Source organism: Mirounga angustirostris, unplaced genomic scaffold (assembly GCF_029215605.1).
Source record: "Mirounga angustirostris isolate CCGP_5_RB_7025 unplaced genomic scaffold, mMirAng1.0.hap1 SCAF_14, whole genome shotgun sequence".
NCBI classification, from domain to species: Eukaryota; Metazoa; Chordata; class Mammalia; order Carnivora; family Phocidae; genus Mirounga; species Mirounga angustirostris.
This window is the reverse complement of record NW_026991722.1, coordinates 20,705,259-20,720,341: the sequence shown is the minus strand read 5'-3', so window position 1 is coordinate 20,720,341 and position 15,083 is coordinate 20,705,259. Positions and strand designations below refer to the sequence as shown.

The window sequence follows — 15,083 nt, the reverse complement described above, 5'->3', positions numbered from 1 at the left end:
ATTGTTATCATCGATAGGATTCAACATACAAACACAAGGTCTGTGTTTATTCTGACATCATTCAAATAAGAAAAATTAGGGTGCATGCAGTTGATATAGATAAAGAAAACAATATGAGTAAAAGAACCCTTTGAGAAGCAAAAATAATGTTAAAATATGCTCAGTTTTGTGAGGTGAGAGCAAAATGGAACATGGAAGGGATGACTCTCTGGCAGAATCCGGCCGCAGCTAGCTAGGTGCTTATTAATAACACAGGAAGACCACACTGCCAGGCCTCCCTGTGGTTGGACTGGGATCTTATAACTGGGATCTAGCCAACATAATATAAGTTGCAGTGTTATTTGCCACATCTAGGCCTGGAAATGAACCCTCTGTGTGATCCTGGCCCTCTCTTGCCCCTTCTGTGGGGACAGTGAAGGTTTGAGAGTGTGGCATTATCACACCACTGAAAGAGCCTAGATCTCCGCATCACTGCTTAAAGAAATGTTGCCCAGGAGAGCTACCTCGGCAACTATAAGCCAGCAGTAGCAGGAGTGAAAAACAAACCTGTATTGAGTTAAACTCCTGAAATTTGGGGGTTATTTATAACCACAACATAGCCTAACTTACTCTGATTAAAACACTCTAGAAATAACCAAAAAATGGCAATGGCACGTTCATGACATTCAAAGGCAAGATTCAGCAAAGCCAAAGAGAAGCCAGAAGATTCCACTTTTCTAGGCAGCTGGACCAATCAAATTCCCAAAGCCAGATCACTGCCTTTTTAATTTGCACTTTTGGCCAATGGCCCTCTTTCCCTTCATTTACAACTAGAATTCAGAAAACATGACAATGAGTTCTTCCCATCCAGACTAGTAACACTTAGAATACTACCTCCTAAAGAGACTTAGCCTTCTGAGTGTACAATGGAGCAGATCATTTCCTCTCAAGGCCTTTCAGTGTGGATTAGATTTGATAAATACTTCCACTCCAGCAGTAAAAGAGACCGTAGTGGTTTCACAATTGTCAGAGTTGAAGGATGATCATTTTGACCATCACCACATGCTCTTTCTTGGTCTTTCTACAAGTAATCAAGTCTTTATATCATAATACAAGATAATAAAATGATGCAGTCAGGGTTTGGTGAGAAATAAAGAAGCTGTTCTAGGTATCTCAATTAAGAAAAGATTAAATACAGGGAATTGGAGGCTTCCAAAACATTAGGAGGCCTGCAAGGACAATGGTCAGGAGGACTGCTAGCTGTCAGGAATCAGCGGGTTAGCCCATTATTTCAGCTGCCTATACTCCAGAGTCAGTCTTTCGGCAGATGCCTAGAAACAGCAGGAAGCTGACACCGATGATGTCAGTTGCCTGCCCTACTGAAGGGACTTTCAGGAGGGCCCCAAAAACCACCCACAAAAACTCACACCTGCCACCTGCTGACACCCACACACTTTCCATAGCTGATGTTACAGAGGAATGACTTGAACCCTCCAGATGCCATCTGGACCTCACCAAAGTGACCCTCATTTGCCAAATCTAACTGGAACCCTGCTGATAAGGAGTTTGAGAAATTTAATTTCCAGGCTTTTTTTTTTTTTAAGATTTTATTTATTTTTTAGAGAGCGAGCGAGAGAGAAACAGCATGAGAGGGGAGAGGGTCAGAGGGAGAAGCAGGCTCCCCGCTGAGCCAGGAGCCCAATGTGGGACTCGATCCCAGGACCCTGGGATCATGACCTGAGCCGAAGGCAGACGCTTAACCATCTGAGCCACCCAGGCGCCCTAATTTCCAGGCTTTTAACCCCAGAATGCAAAGAAAAGGAAAAGAAGAGCAGGGATAGTGCTATTAACAGGCAATATCTAACATAAATAATGAGTTATGTAAATGAAGAAGATGAGAATGGCCAAGAGGCCAGTTAAACAATCTTTACAAACAACCCATGGGATTGTATTTGAGACTTGGACAATACCAACATAGAGCACCAGCCGTGGTAGTTTAGGCAATTGTCTCCAAATACATCACGTTCCCAAAGTACTGGTTGAGATTCTATTGGCAGCAATTAATGAGAACCAATTCTAGTTAACTTGAGGAAACTTCCAAAAAGTTCTACTACTTGGTTGGTCATTTGATCTTTGTGGTGCTAAACAGTTCATAATAGAAACCCAACAGAGGCTAGCTTAAACATAAAGGATATTTCTTTGATCCTATATCTGGGAAATTTGGGTATTGAACAGACTTTAGTCATGACTGGAGATCCAAGAATTCAGGAGGGCATATCTAAGCTATTTCTTTTTCCATCTCATAGCTCTGTTTTTAATTCTTGACTTTACATTCCAGAGCAGCCCCCTATGTGGCAGGCAAAATGGCCATGACAGGCTTTTCGCTGCCCCAGTTTAGCAACTTCAATGGAAAAAGAACTTCTTTCTCTACAACCACTCCCAAGGAAGACTTTGATCACTCTGTTTGGGTCAAACGGTCACACATCCATCCCTGAACCAAACTCTTTGGCCAGAGGGATGGCTTACTCTCATCGACCATCTTGCAAAAGGTGGGTTCCAATGACTGACAGTCTCCCTAACACTACAGAGTGCAGAAGATGCCCTTCCACCAAAGGAACAGACACAGAAGACCAGGAAACCATTCTCAGAGAACAGTCTGATTCAGTGGGGCTGGCTGGTGATAACGGTGATAATGGGCAGAAGTGACAAACTGGAAAAGGCAAGAGAGGCCAGATTTATGCACAAGATAAAAGATGAGGAAGTTATCTAAAAAGAAAGAGGTGGGAGGGGAAAGGAGACTACAAAAGAGGGGTCACAGGCCTAAGGGGAAAGAGGAAGAAAAGAAAGAAAACAGAACAGAAACTCAGGTCTCCTCTTCCTTTTCCTTTTCTATTGCCCCTCTTCCTTTTCTCCTTTCCCCACCCGACATTTCCTCACTCAGCTTTCCCCTCCAGGACCTCGGTAGCACAAGTTCCAGAACTCTCCCAGAAGCTGTAAAGATTACTCATTTGTTATCTAATACTCCTCTCTTAGATTATGAGCTTTAGTTTATAAAAGAAAGATTCGTATTTCCTCAATGTTGGCCAGGTGTCCAGCTCACAAAAATCAATCAGCCACATTCTGGTGGGCAAGGCAAGGCCTGGCAGAGACCTAGCCCCATGTTTCCAGAGACCCAATCCTGAGACACTAATGCACCTAGTACACCACAGCTTAACCAATCACATGGGTCATGTCTATGTTGCCATTGTCCTCCAGAGCTTTTCATATCAAAGAATTGTGTACAGGTGCTCCCGGGTGGCTCAGTCAGTTGAGCATCTGACTCTTGATTTTGGCGCAGGTCATGACCTCAGGGTCATGGGATCCAGTCCCACACTGGGCTCTGAGCTCAGCAAGAGTCTGCTTGGGATTCTCCCCCTCCCTCTGCCCCTCTCCACCCCGTGCGCGCGCTCTCTCTCTCTCTCTGTAAAATAAATAAATTTCTTCTAAAAATTGTGTACAAAGCATGGGAGTAACAGTTGAGGAAAATGAGTGTAGGCCACTGCTATTAATGCTTTCTCTTGTATATATAAACATTTTGACTTTTCAAATGTGGCTCAGATAAAAGTAGGACGAGAACAGGATAAAGAGCAAACTCTGGATTGGTTGTTGACAAGAGGATGATGGAAAAGTGCAACATAAAAGGTATTTCTGCCTAAAGGGAGATTCATTTTCAGCTCAGACTGAAGTCTGACCACAGGAACAAGTTTTTAAAAACCACCTCCATGACCAAGGCACAGGAAATACCACCCATAGGAGCAGAAAACAAACAAAGCAAACAACATGCAAATGTGAAGATTGTACGAACAACAAGAAACCATTCACAGGGAAGAAAGCCTGGCAGGAGAATTCTTTATGGCCCAGTGTTCCTGGGCTTCCCACCGGCAGTGGTCCTCAAGGAACAGGACCCGCCATGCCCACCCCTTCACCTGCTTGCCACGAGATTCCAAAATTTCAAAACAGTGCTCATCAGACTTGAGTGCACGGATTGGTCAGTTCCACACTCCTCTGTGAGCCAGTAAATAGAAAGAGGGATTAGTAGAACCCAGGCCCCTGTCCTAAGACAGAGAACTAATCAGAGTCCCGCTCCTCGTTCCTATAATGCACCACCTCTCTGGGCCACATGCCTTCCGGCTCACCCTGTATGTCTCCCCCAAGGCACAACCATCTTTGTTTCCTCAGAATCAACCTGAGGCCTAAAAGGCTTTAAGACCCCTTTTCTTATTTTATATTAGCTAGCTTTCTATATCCGCAGTTTTCCTTATCCCTCTTCCCAATTTGCCCCTCCCCCCCCCCCCGAATTTACCTTTTTTCTATTCTAGCTGTTAAAGCAGGGAACTTGGGACTTAGGTAAGTTGAAGTCTGTTAAAGAATTTAAAATGGAGTGGCAGGAATAAACTCAATCAGAAAAGGATGACGTTCACATCTCACTCTTTAGCCCAGATTCAGACAACAGCAAAGCACACAGAGAAGGAGCTCTCAGAATTTGCCAAAATCTCACTGTGTATTAGATTTATTTATGCATATGTCTGATTCCTCCACTAGGCGAAACATGTGACACAGAGGAGCTTTATCTTATTTGCCCTTGTGTCTTTAAGAGTACCTAGCACAAAGCTTTAGTTAAATACACAGTTTACTAAATAGAATAGCAGGTGACACAAAAAAAAGCACAGAGGTTTAGCTGAATAAACATATGTTAATCTATTGGTTCAGGTGGAAAATTCCACTCCAAATGGCTGAGCAGGAACACAGCAACAGAGCAAAATAAAAACCGTCCTACCATTTGTTTATTCAGATTCTCCAGAATTAACTGAAACCACCTGGTTATGTTTCCCCTCCCTCCCCAGCATTCGGCTTGACCTCACACAGACCAGGTCTCTGGCTTGGCTGCCTTAGCTCACCATCTGAAAATGAGCCAACTCTTACTTTTACTGACCTCGTCACAGGCGTCAAGTGGGCCTTGATAGGGTTCCAGATGCACACGCTGCTCCATGTTGTTATCCTGCTCACGTCAGTGGGAAGGGAATAAACTGCTCCCTTGAAACCGTTCACATCCCTTCAGGGGACCTGAATGCCAGCAGCTGTCCTGGAAATCTGTTCCCTGAAAGAGTTAAAGTGCCTCCTTTTAAAAACCGTCCTAGAAGAGCAGACGGTGCATTTGCTGAGATGTTGCTCTCACTTGGGTCTAAATTCCCTCCCTCCACCTGGCATCGCAGACAGCTGTGTCAGCTCCATCTGCCCACCTTGAATCCATCAGGTGAATGCGCCATTGCCTTAATTGAGGTTAAGCTAACCCAAGTAATCAAAGACAGGTATGGAATGTTCCCTGTCAAAACCATGCATCTGATTATATGACACTAACAACTATGATTGCACTCAGCTACACTTTGGTACCCGAAAAGCTTCGAACGGTGAATGAAGAGATAGGTAAACATGACAGGCAGGCCACTTTGCAAGGACTCATGAGCAGACTGCAGATGTCAGTCTTCCTCTTTAAGGTAAACTCTTTGGGAAACCTTCCGACTCGCCCTCAAGAACATTGATAGGTAACATCCCCTGAATCCTGCCTGGGAAGTCCCAAGCCGCCCTCACACCACATAAGCCTTGGAGGAGTCAATGACCTGCCTTGCTCAGTGGGACACTTAAAGGACCCTGCTGCCCTATGAGGGGCTCTCTGGGGGACAGCTGGTGCTGAGCCTTCAGATCCTGGCCATCACCTATATTCATTTATTGAGTGCTCCATTGATCTGGGCCCTGGGAATACAATGGAGGTAAGATCGACAAAGTCGCTGGTCTCATAGTGCCTACATTTTAGGGGAGAGACAGATAATTAATAGGTACAAACAAATGTTATTCAATTAGTGTCAATAATTCTGAAGAATACAGATTAATATAGTGCTGAGGACAGGACAGGGGTGGGGGAGTAACAGAGGGAAGCAAGGTCCAGTGGGCAGCTGGGTAACAGGCTCTGCAGAACAGAGTAGGACAATCGTATTCTGAGGGGTGTGGCTCCCTAAGCAAATGCCATTTTCTTTTGTTTTTGTTTTTTTAATTTTTTTATTAACATATAATGTATTATTTGTTTCAGGGGTACAGGTCTGTGATTCATCAGTCTTATACAATTCACAGTGCTCACCATAATACATACCCTCCCCAATGTCCACGGGAATAAAACTTTGCTGCTTTGGTCATCTGATTCTCCTCTTAGAGTTGCTTGAAACCATGATGGTAGGTCATACATATGTAGCTGGCTAGTATAAATAGTCTTCCCCCACCCCAAATACCAATGGAATAATAATAAAAGTAGTTATAGTTTAGTCCAAAATGAAAACAAAAATTATATAGCATTATTCACCAAACTGAAAAAGAAAAAAAAGAAAGAAAAAGTGACCTCTTTTCTCTCTCAGAAGAGTGAAGAAACTAGATAAGTAAATAGAGACAAAGATCTACTCTCAATAGAGACAAATTACCGAGTGTGTTCACTGGGGAAGTGGCTAGAACATTCATCTATAAGAGGAGGCTCACACCTCCCTATAATGAACCGCTAATGTGGTGCTATTAACTCCAGATTCCAGATGCGACTTTATATGCTAAAGGTAAATTGCACTCAAACACATGCTCACTCATGTTCAATACATAAATAAAGGCCTTGGTTTAAATTTCAGCGGGTTAGGGAACAAACAGATCTTGTTACTTATAACTCCCCACTGCCTCCTAAGGAAGGCGGGTCCTGATACCTGGAGGATTTACTAAATGCAAACTTCATTCTCAGTATAATTGTCTTTGGAAAAACTTGGAGAAATATTAAACATTGAGGGGGAAGATTGCAAGTAAAAAAAAGTGTAGTATGTTTAAACAGTAAGTTCCCTCACATTTCTGGGATATACCTTGACCAAAATGATATCAGTTCCAGATGATTTTATTTTATTTTTTTTTTAAGATTTTATTTATTTATTTGACAGAGAGAGAGTTAGTGAGAGCAGGAACACAAGAAGGGGGAGTGGGAGAGGGAGAAGCAGGCTTCCTGCCGAGCAGGGAGCCCGATGTGGGGCTCGTGTGGGGCTCGATCCCAGGACCCTGGGATCATGACCTGAGCCGAAGGCAGACACTTAACAGCTGAGCCACCCAGGCGCCCCAAGTTCCAGATGATTTTAAAGATGAGTCATACACTAACTTTTCCAAAGCATGAAGAAAAAAAAAGAAATATTTCCAAGGAATTCTCAAGGCTAATATTTTCCTGAAACCAAAATAAAATAATAGCAGAACAAAAGAATAATACAGAACCATCTTATGTAATCATATAGATGATAAATACCAAATAAGACAATAAATTGATTGTATGAAAAGAATAATAAAGCCCAAACAGGTAGATTTTATTCTAGGAGGGCAAGAACAGGTCAACATTAGGGAATTCATTAATGTCATTTCCAGCATGGAGTAAAGAAGAAAAACCATATAATCTTCTCAACAAATGATAGAAAAACATTTGATAGAATTCCATATTTATTTACTTTTTTAAAGAAACTTTTAATAAAGTAAAAAGAAAAGGAAACTTCCTTAAGGAACGGTATCAACCTACAGCAAATTTCATATCCTGAAATTTTAGAAGTATTGTCATTAAAGTCAGAACAAAACAAGAATGATCAGAATCACCAGAATTATTCAGCATTGTCCTGAAAGACCCAGCCAATACTATAAGACGTGGAAAGAAAATAAGAGATATGAACATTTAAAAAGAGATAAAGCTTAATTAGCACATGATATAATCTTCTATTTAGAAAATCTTTATTGGGCCTCTTTCTTCCACCTGACATAAAAATGAATTATATATACTTAAATAGCTAAAATTTATAATACAATTATAAAATTGTAATCTTGGGATAGATAATAAAAATCACAAACTAATTCACTTATAATTTTATAATCTAAGCCATTCAAGATATCCAAAATCATAAAGGAAAAGATTAACAAGTTAACCACTTAAAATTTTAAACTTCTTAATAAATTAATTCCATAAAGTTGCAGGATAGAAAATTCATATCCAGAAATTGATAGCACTTTTATACACAATAACAAAGTAGCAGAAAGAGAAATTAAGAAAAGTCCATTTACAATGGCACCAAAAATAATGAAATACCTAGGAAGAAACTTAACCATGGAGATGAAAGACCTGTACTCTAAAAACTATAAAATGTTGAAAAGAAATTGAAGATGACACAAACAAATGGAAAGATATTTCATGCTCATGCATTGGAAGAATTAATATTGTTTAAATGCTGATACTACCCAAAGCAATCTATAGATTCAGTGCAATCTCTATCAAAATATTTTTCACAGAACTAGAATACCAAAATTTGTATGAAACCACAAAAGACCCTGAATAGCCAAATCACTCTTGAAAAATGAAGAACAGGGGTGCCTGGGTGGCTCAGTCGTTAAGCGTCTGCCTTCAGCTCAGGTCATGGTCCCAGGGTCCTGGGATCAAGCCCCACATCAGGCTCCCTGCTCGGCAGGAAGCCTGCTTCTTCCTTTCCCACTCACCCTGCTTGTGTTCCCTCTCTCGCTATGTCTCTGTCAAATAAATAAATAAAATCTTAAAAAAAAAAAAAAAAAGGGAAAATGAAGAACAAAGCTGAAGGTATCATAATTCCAGATTTCAAGATATTCTACAAAGCTATAGTAATCAAAACAGTATGGTACTGACACAAAAATGGACACACAGATCTATGGAACAGAACAGAGAGCCCAGAAATATATCCACACTTATATGGTCAATTAATCTATGACAAAGGAGCAAGAATATACAATGGGGAAAAGACAGTTACTTCAGTAAGTGGTGCTGGAAAAATTGGACAGCTACATTACTTTTTTCTAGGAGCCTCCCTTGACTTTCAGAAAAAATTATGGTCGTGCTTCAAGTTTCCCAAAGAACTGCCTTCTTGCCCTTGGACAGCAACTGAGTCGGCATTGTCCATGCTACTTTACTGGACCCATCAACTTGACTAAAATTTCCTAGAATGCAGGTGTGCCAGGAGACCCCAGATCTGCCTACAGTTTCCATGGTTTGCTACAAGGACTCAGGAGAATTCAGAAAGGCTGTTATACTCGTGGCTGAGGTTTATTACAAGGAAAGGGTAGAGATTAAAATCAACAAGCAAAAAGCACATACGGCAAAGTCCAGCAGAAACCAGATGTGCGCTTCATAGAACTTCTCTCAGTGATGTTTCATGGATGGTGTTTAATTCTCCTTGCATGTGTGACAACGGGTACAAAGTTTTGCTAACTAGGGTAGATTACACAAGCCTTGGTATCTATGATAATATAGGTATGGAGAACCCACATGACCTTGACTACTCAGTCTCTGTGCCCCCACCCCAAGGGCAAAATGATGCAGCATGGCTCAGGACCCCAGGCAAACAAAACCAGGCATTTACCATAAATCACATTTTTAGCATAGACTATCTAGTTTGGCTCAAGGTCTCAGATATACAAAGATACCTATCAGGCAGGATGTTCCAAGGGCTCTGAGGTTATCTCCCAGAAGTTACTCAAGGTCTAGTCCTTTCTTCAGAATGTGTAAGATTTAAACACTCCAAACTTGCTGAATTAACTTTACTAAATAACACATACTGTTTCTTGTTTACTATAAAACACCCAAAGAATAATGCTTCCCAGAGCACATTAGGTGCTTATTATTGAGTTAAGTTGAATTAAATTAAGAAAAATCACTTTTTAACTGTCCACATGCACAATTTTTCTCCAACATTTTATTTGGTAAAATGTGAAACCTAATATATAATTTTTAAAATAGCGCAATCGACCCTTGTAGAACCTTCACCTTTCCTTATCCATCACCAATTACTAATTTACTACCTCACCAAGTTCACAGTATTTGCATTGTCTGTGCTTATGTGTGCATGTACTGTTTCCTGAACCACTGAAAGTGAGTTGCAGACATCACAGCCCTTCACTCCTAAGTACTTAAGCATTTATCTCTAAGAAAAAGCATTCTTCTACATAACTACAATACCGGTATCATACCTAAGACATCTAACATTGAAAGAATAATATTAAATAACATGTAATCCATGTTCAGGTTCCTATAATTGTCCTCCAAATGCTCTTACAGTGATTTTCTTTAAGTAACGGATCATGTATTAAATTTGGTTAGCTTATCATCTTAACATTTCCTCCACCTTTTGTTTTCCTTCTATGACACTGACATTGACATTTGAAGAGACAAGGCTAGTTGTCTTGTGCATGTGCAAAAGTCTGGATTTATCCGTTTCTTCATGATTTGATGGAGGTTAAATATGTTGGCAAAAATGTTACATCAGTACAGTTGTATACAGCTACATCCCAGGGCGTCACATCTGATGCCACGTATCAATTCATCTCATTATTGGGACAAATATCATTTCAATGTCAAATACCAATATCAAGCTCTATATAAGTTAGATCCATTCCATAAGGTAGTATCTAACAAATCGCACCATTGTAAAGGTGTCTCCTCCCCTTTGGAAACTGATAAGTAATCTGTGAGGATAGGAGGGAGGCTGGTGGATATTTTATCCATTGGTTTTAGCAACAACTGATGATCCCATCCTTGTGTATATTGATTACTATACTGGTGGCTGTAAAATAGTGCTTTCTAAGTCTATCACTCTTCTCTCATTTATTAACTGGAATTAATCTATAAAGAAGAGTTTTGCCTCATACTCCTCACTTTATCTCTATGGACACATGTATTTATTATTTAATGTTTCATAGTCCATTTACTATCATCATTCTTTTTTGTGCTTAAATTAGAAGAAAAGTATGTTTGTATGATAAAGCTATGAAGATGGCTATGAAGCAGTTAATTTCATTTTTAATTGCAGTATAATATACATATATGAAATTCACATAAGTGTCAATTGATAAATATCCACAAATTGATGATGTTCATTTAACAAGCACTGAGACCAAGAAATAGATATTACCAACACCCACAGAAGCTCCCCTATATCCCTTCCAGACACTATTCACCAAGAGGTATCCCGACCCCTAATATAGACTAAGCATTTTTTTTATTTTTACACTTTATATAAATGGGATCATACAACATATATTCTTTTGTGTCTTCTTTTCTCAAAATTACATTTGTGAGATTTACCTGAACTATTGTGTGTAGCTGTAGATCATTTATTCTTGTTGCTGTATAGAAATCCAGAGTGTGACTATATTACAACTTATTTATTCATTTTACTATTGATGGCCATTTCAGTAGTTTCAAGTTTTGGGCTATGAACATTTTAGTATGAGACTTTTGATGAACATATATACGCCTTTCTGTTGGCCATGTAAGAGTAGAATTGCTAGATCATAGTACGTGTATATATACAGCTTTAGTAGATACTGCCAACAGAGCAGCTATTGTTTAAAAAGAAAAATTCCATCTATTATGAAACTAAGTGATTAGATATCCCTATGAACTCCAAAATAAGAGCAGGTGAAAAAACCAGCAACAGTTACAAGATCCACACAGTTTTAACTTAAAATTAAAATGAAATAAATGACCCCAACTATGAATCTACTTGGTGGCAAAACCACGGAGAATTGTGTCAAAATGAGGAAACAAGTAACTTGACTATGCCCCCCAGTGGCATGTACCCCAAGGACAAAAAGAACGATTAGACGTTTTCGACAGTTTTCATTAATCATTGGAAGTGGGATTGATATTGTTGTTCTGAAACTGTTATGAACAGCAACGTGAGACAAAGCAAATGAATAATACTGGCAGAGTCATTGAAAAATGGGAATTTAGGCAAGGCTGGAAGAAGATTTAGATGTAGCTTGATGAGGTTAAGTAAAAACTCTGTAGTCCTGAATTAGATTTGGAAGTTTCAATACAAACTCAATGAATTTTCTTTTTAAAATTATATCCCAGGGTGCCTGGGTGGCTCAGATGGTTGGGCATCTACCTTTGGCTTAGGTCATGATCCCAGGGTCCTGGGATGGAGTCCCTGCATTGGGCTCCCTGCTCCTTGGGAGCCTGCTTCTCCCTCTGCCTCTCTCTCTCTCTCTGTCTCTCATGAATAAATAAATAAGATCTTTTAAAAAAAAATTATATCCCATCATTCTCCACTGAAAAGGCATACCAAAATGACCAATCCAACAGCATAGTCTAGTTCCTACACTATGTTTCTAAATATCATTTCTCAGTAAAAGAAACCAAAGCTCTTTGAAGAAGTGGCTGATTTCTAAATCTGGAGCAGGAAATGTTCATGAGCCTAGAATAAACATTATAACCAAAAACAAAGAAATTGTTAAAGATTACTAGCATGATATCAAGAGGACTCAGGAACAACTTGAATATGTTCCTACTGGCCTAAGAGGGAACAATTTGAATGACAATTTGGATAGAATGAAAGAATGAAAGACATCAAATACGTTTAAATCCATGAATTTGCATTTTTTGTAAGGATACTAAAAATTTATTCATTCCACTTCGAGAATGCTGAGGAATTACCTCAAAATAACCATTATCAATGAGGGTATTTTTTTCTTTATAGAATGATTTGCTTATGATTTCAGAATAATAAACAAAGAAGTCATGATTAAATTAAAAGATCATTATTCTATATCACTTAATGAATTAACTAATGATCATCAGTGGTTGCTAGCATTACAAAAGGAGAGACGATTAGACATTATTTTCCTCCTGGTAGAAGTACACATCACTATCTATACGGTTTTGCCAAAATTGACCCTTAATCTGTTTAACCTTTTAGGCTGAACTACTAATTTTCAGGAGATATAGAGGACAAAGGAACAAATTAAAATACACAACATGAACACAGTAAGTTCATTATCGGGAAACAACACGACAAAGGACTTAGCTTCTTCAACAAAATAAAAATAAAAATGCAAGGAAAGAAGATGGACCAGAAATGCAGATTTAAAAAATGCCCAAGAGACCTTGTTTGGGTTCTGTTTCAAGCAAACTGCAAATAATAAGCACTGGCTGATTCTTCAGTGCTATTAAAGAAATTATTGTTCTTTTTAGGAATTACATAATGACGGCATTTTGGTTATGTTTAAGAAGGAGAGTTCTTGTCTTTTAGAGATATATCCTGTAATATTTACATGTAAAAATAATATGATGTCTAGAATTTGCTTCCAAAAAACCAAGAAAGGGATATGGAGTAGCAGGTAAAAGTATAGCATGCTTTACCTGTATGAATCTGGGAGATGTATACATATGGGGGTTTATTTTACTGTTCCATTTTTGGATGTATTTAAAATTCTTTATAAGAATTTGAAAATACTAGGCTTACATAGAAGAAGCGAGTTTGAGTTGACCCTAAAGAAGAGGATGTACAGTCCTCGGTTTTCATTCTCTATTATTCTTCCAGGAAAAAATAATCTTATGTTTTTAACTTGTCTCATTGTTCTTTTCCCAAGTCTCTGAATTTTGTGAAGTTTCACTTTCTGTATTTTAGCGAATCAATTTGTTTTCTCATGAAAGAAAACCAATAGTAAGTAACTTGACAGAATCTTTCAAGTCCCTTTCCCAAATCAGACACAGTCTCAACATCAGGAAGTTCAGAAAGTATCCTTTTTGGATTTTTGCCTCTATAAACTGGTTCTTTTAGTTCAAGACACACATTGACCATTGGTTCATGCATGGCCACTTGCTTTAGTTATTTTTAACAATGTAATAAGGACCTACAAACCTATCACTCAAAACAAAACCCAGGACCTTGAGGATAATCTACAACTAGTCATGTCTTACCTCAAATTCCTGCTTTCCCCCAAACCTGCCCCAAGTAACCATGGTCCTAAGTTCCACACCCATCATTCCCTTGCTTGTCGTTTTGTGCAGTTTACTTGCATCCATTTTAGTTGTTTTCAAGTTAATCAAAAGGATATGATGCCAGGGCACCTGAGTGGCTCAACTGGTCCTGGGATGGAGCCCCACATTCAGGCTCTGCACTCATGGGAGGGGATCTGCTTGGGATTCTCTCTATCCCTCTCCCTCTTCCCCTCCCCCTGTTCATGCTCTCTCTCTTTCTCTCAAATAAATAATAAATAAATCTTAAAATAAAAAGGATATCATGCCGGGGCGCCTGGGTGGCTCAGTCGGTTAAGCGACTGCCTTCGGCTCAGGTCATGATCCTGGAGTCCCTGGATCGAGTCCCGCATTGGGCTCCCTGCTTGGCGGGGAGTCTGCTTCTCCCTCTGACCCTCCCCCCTCTCATGTGTGCTCTCTCTCTCTCATTCTGTCTCAAATAAATAAATAAAATCTTAAAAAAAAAAAAAAGGGTATCATGCCATAATATGTTGGGACCTACCTTTTTTACTTTACACTACATCACCAAGATCCACCCATATTTTAGGGTAGAAACAATAAACTATTGTTTAATAATGCCCTCGTATGAATACTCCCCACTGATTCATCCAGTGTCTGACTGCTGGGCATCTGGATTGTTTCTGAAGTTGCACTGTGATCAAAGATGCTATGAACCATCTTGCACATATCTCCAGTTGTACAAGCTTTAGAGTTTCTCTTGGGGATATTCCAAAGAATGAAACTGCTGAGTGATAAGGGACGGGAATGCTTCCCCCCTCAGTTTCCATCTGAAGACTCTTTCCTGCAGGAACACAGCCTTGTGCTTGAATCAGGAAGGTGGCCCCACTATGCTTTGGTGTGGTTTGTCACTGGCTCTCTTTCCTACCTCTTGTTTTTCCAGCCCCATGACAATCTAAGAGATTTGTTTTCCCATTTAGTGCTTCAGAATAATTGAAGAAAAAGTACTAGCAATAATGTTCTGAGCTTGGAGAGCTTCAGGCATCTTTAATTGGCACAAACTTTTTCAGTCAAAGCGATGGAAATTAAACTGACAGCTAACTATCTGCATTTCTTTTGGGTGTTGTAATCAAGAAAAAAAAATATATGACCTCCCTCTCCATATAGAGAGACTATTCAAATCTATTCCAACTTTCATTTTAAAACACAATATTAAACAAATTCATCTAGATCTTTTTTCCTGTTGTGTTTACTGTTCCCCCCTGCTTTTTCTTTT

General features: G+C 39.4%; 1 long non-coding RNA gene across 1 annotated transcript in view; it reads right to left on the bottom strand.

Moving 5' to 3' along the window:
* The window catches only part of LOC129046182 (uncharacterized), a 479,920-nt gene that overhangs the window by 332,743 nt on the left and 132,094 nt on the right, over positions 1-15,083 (bottom strand). Inside the window, exon 2 of the long non-coding RNA XR_010407143.1 lies at positions 4,952-5,116. This is a non-coding gene — a long non-coding RNA (uncharacterized LOC129046182). The remainder of the gene's footprint in view (positions 1-4,951; positions 5,117-15,083) is intronic.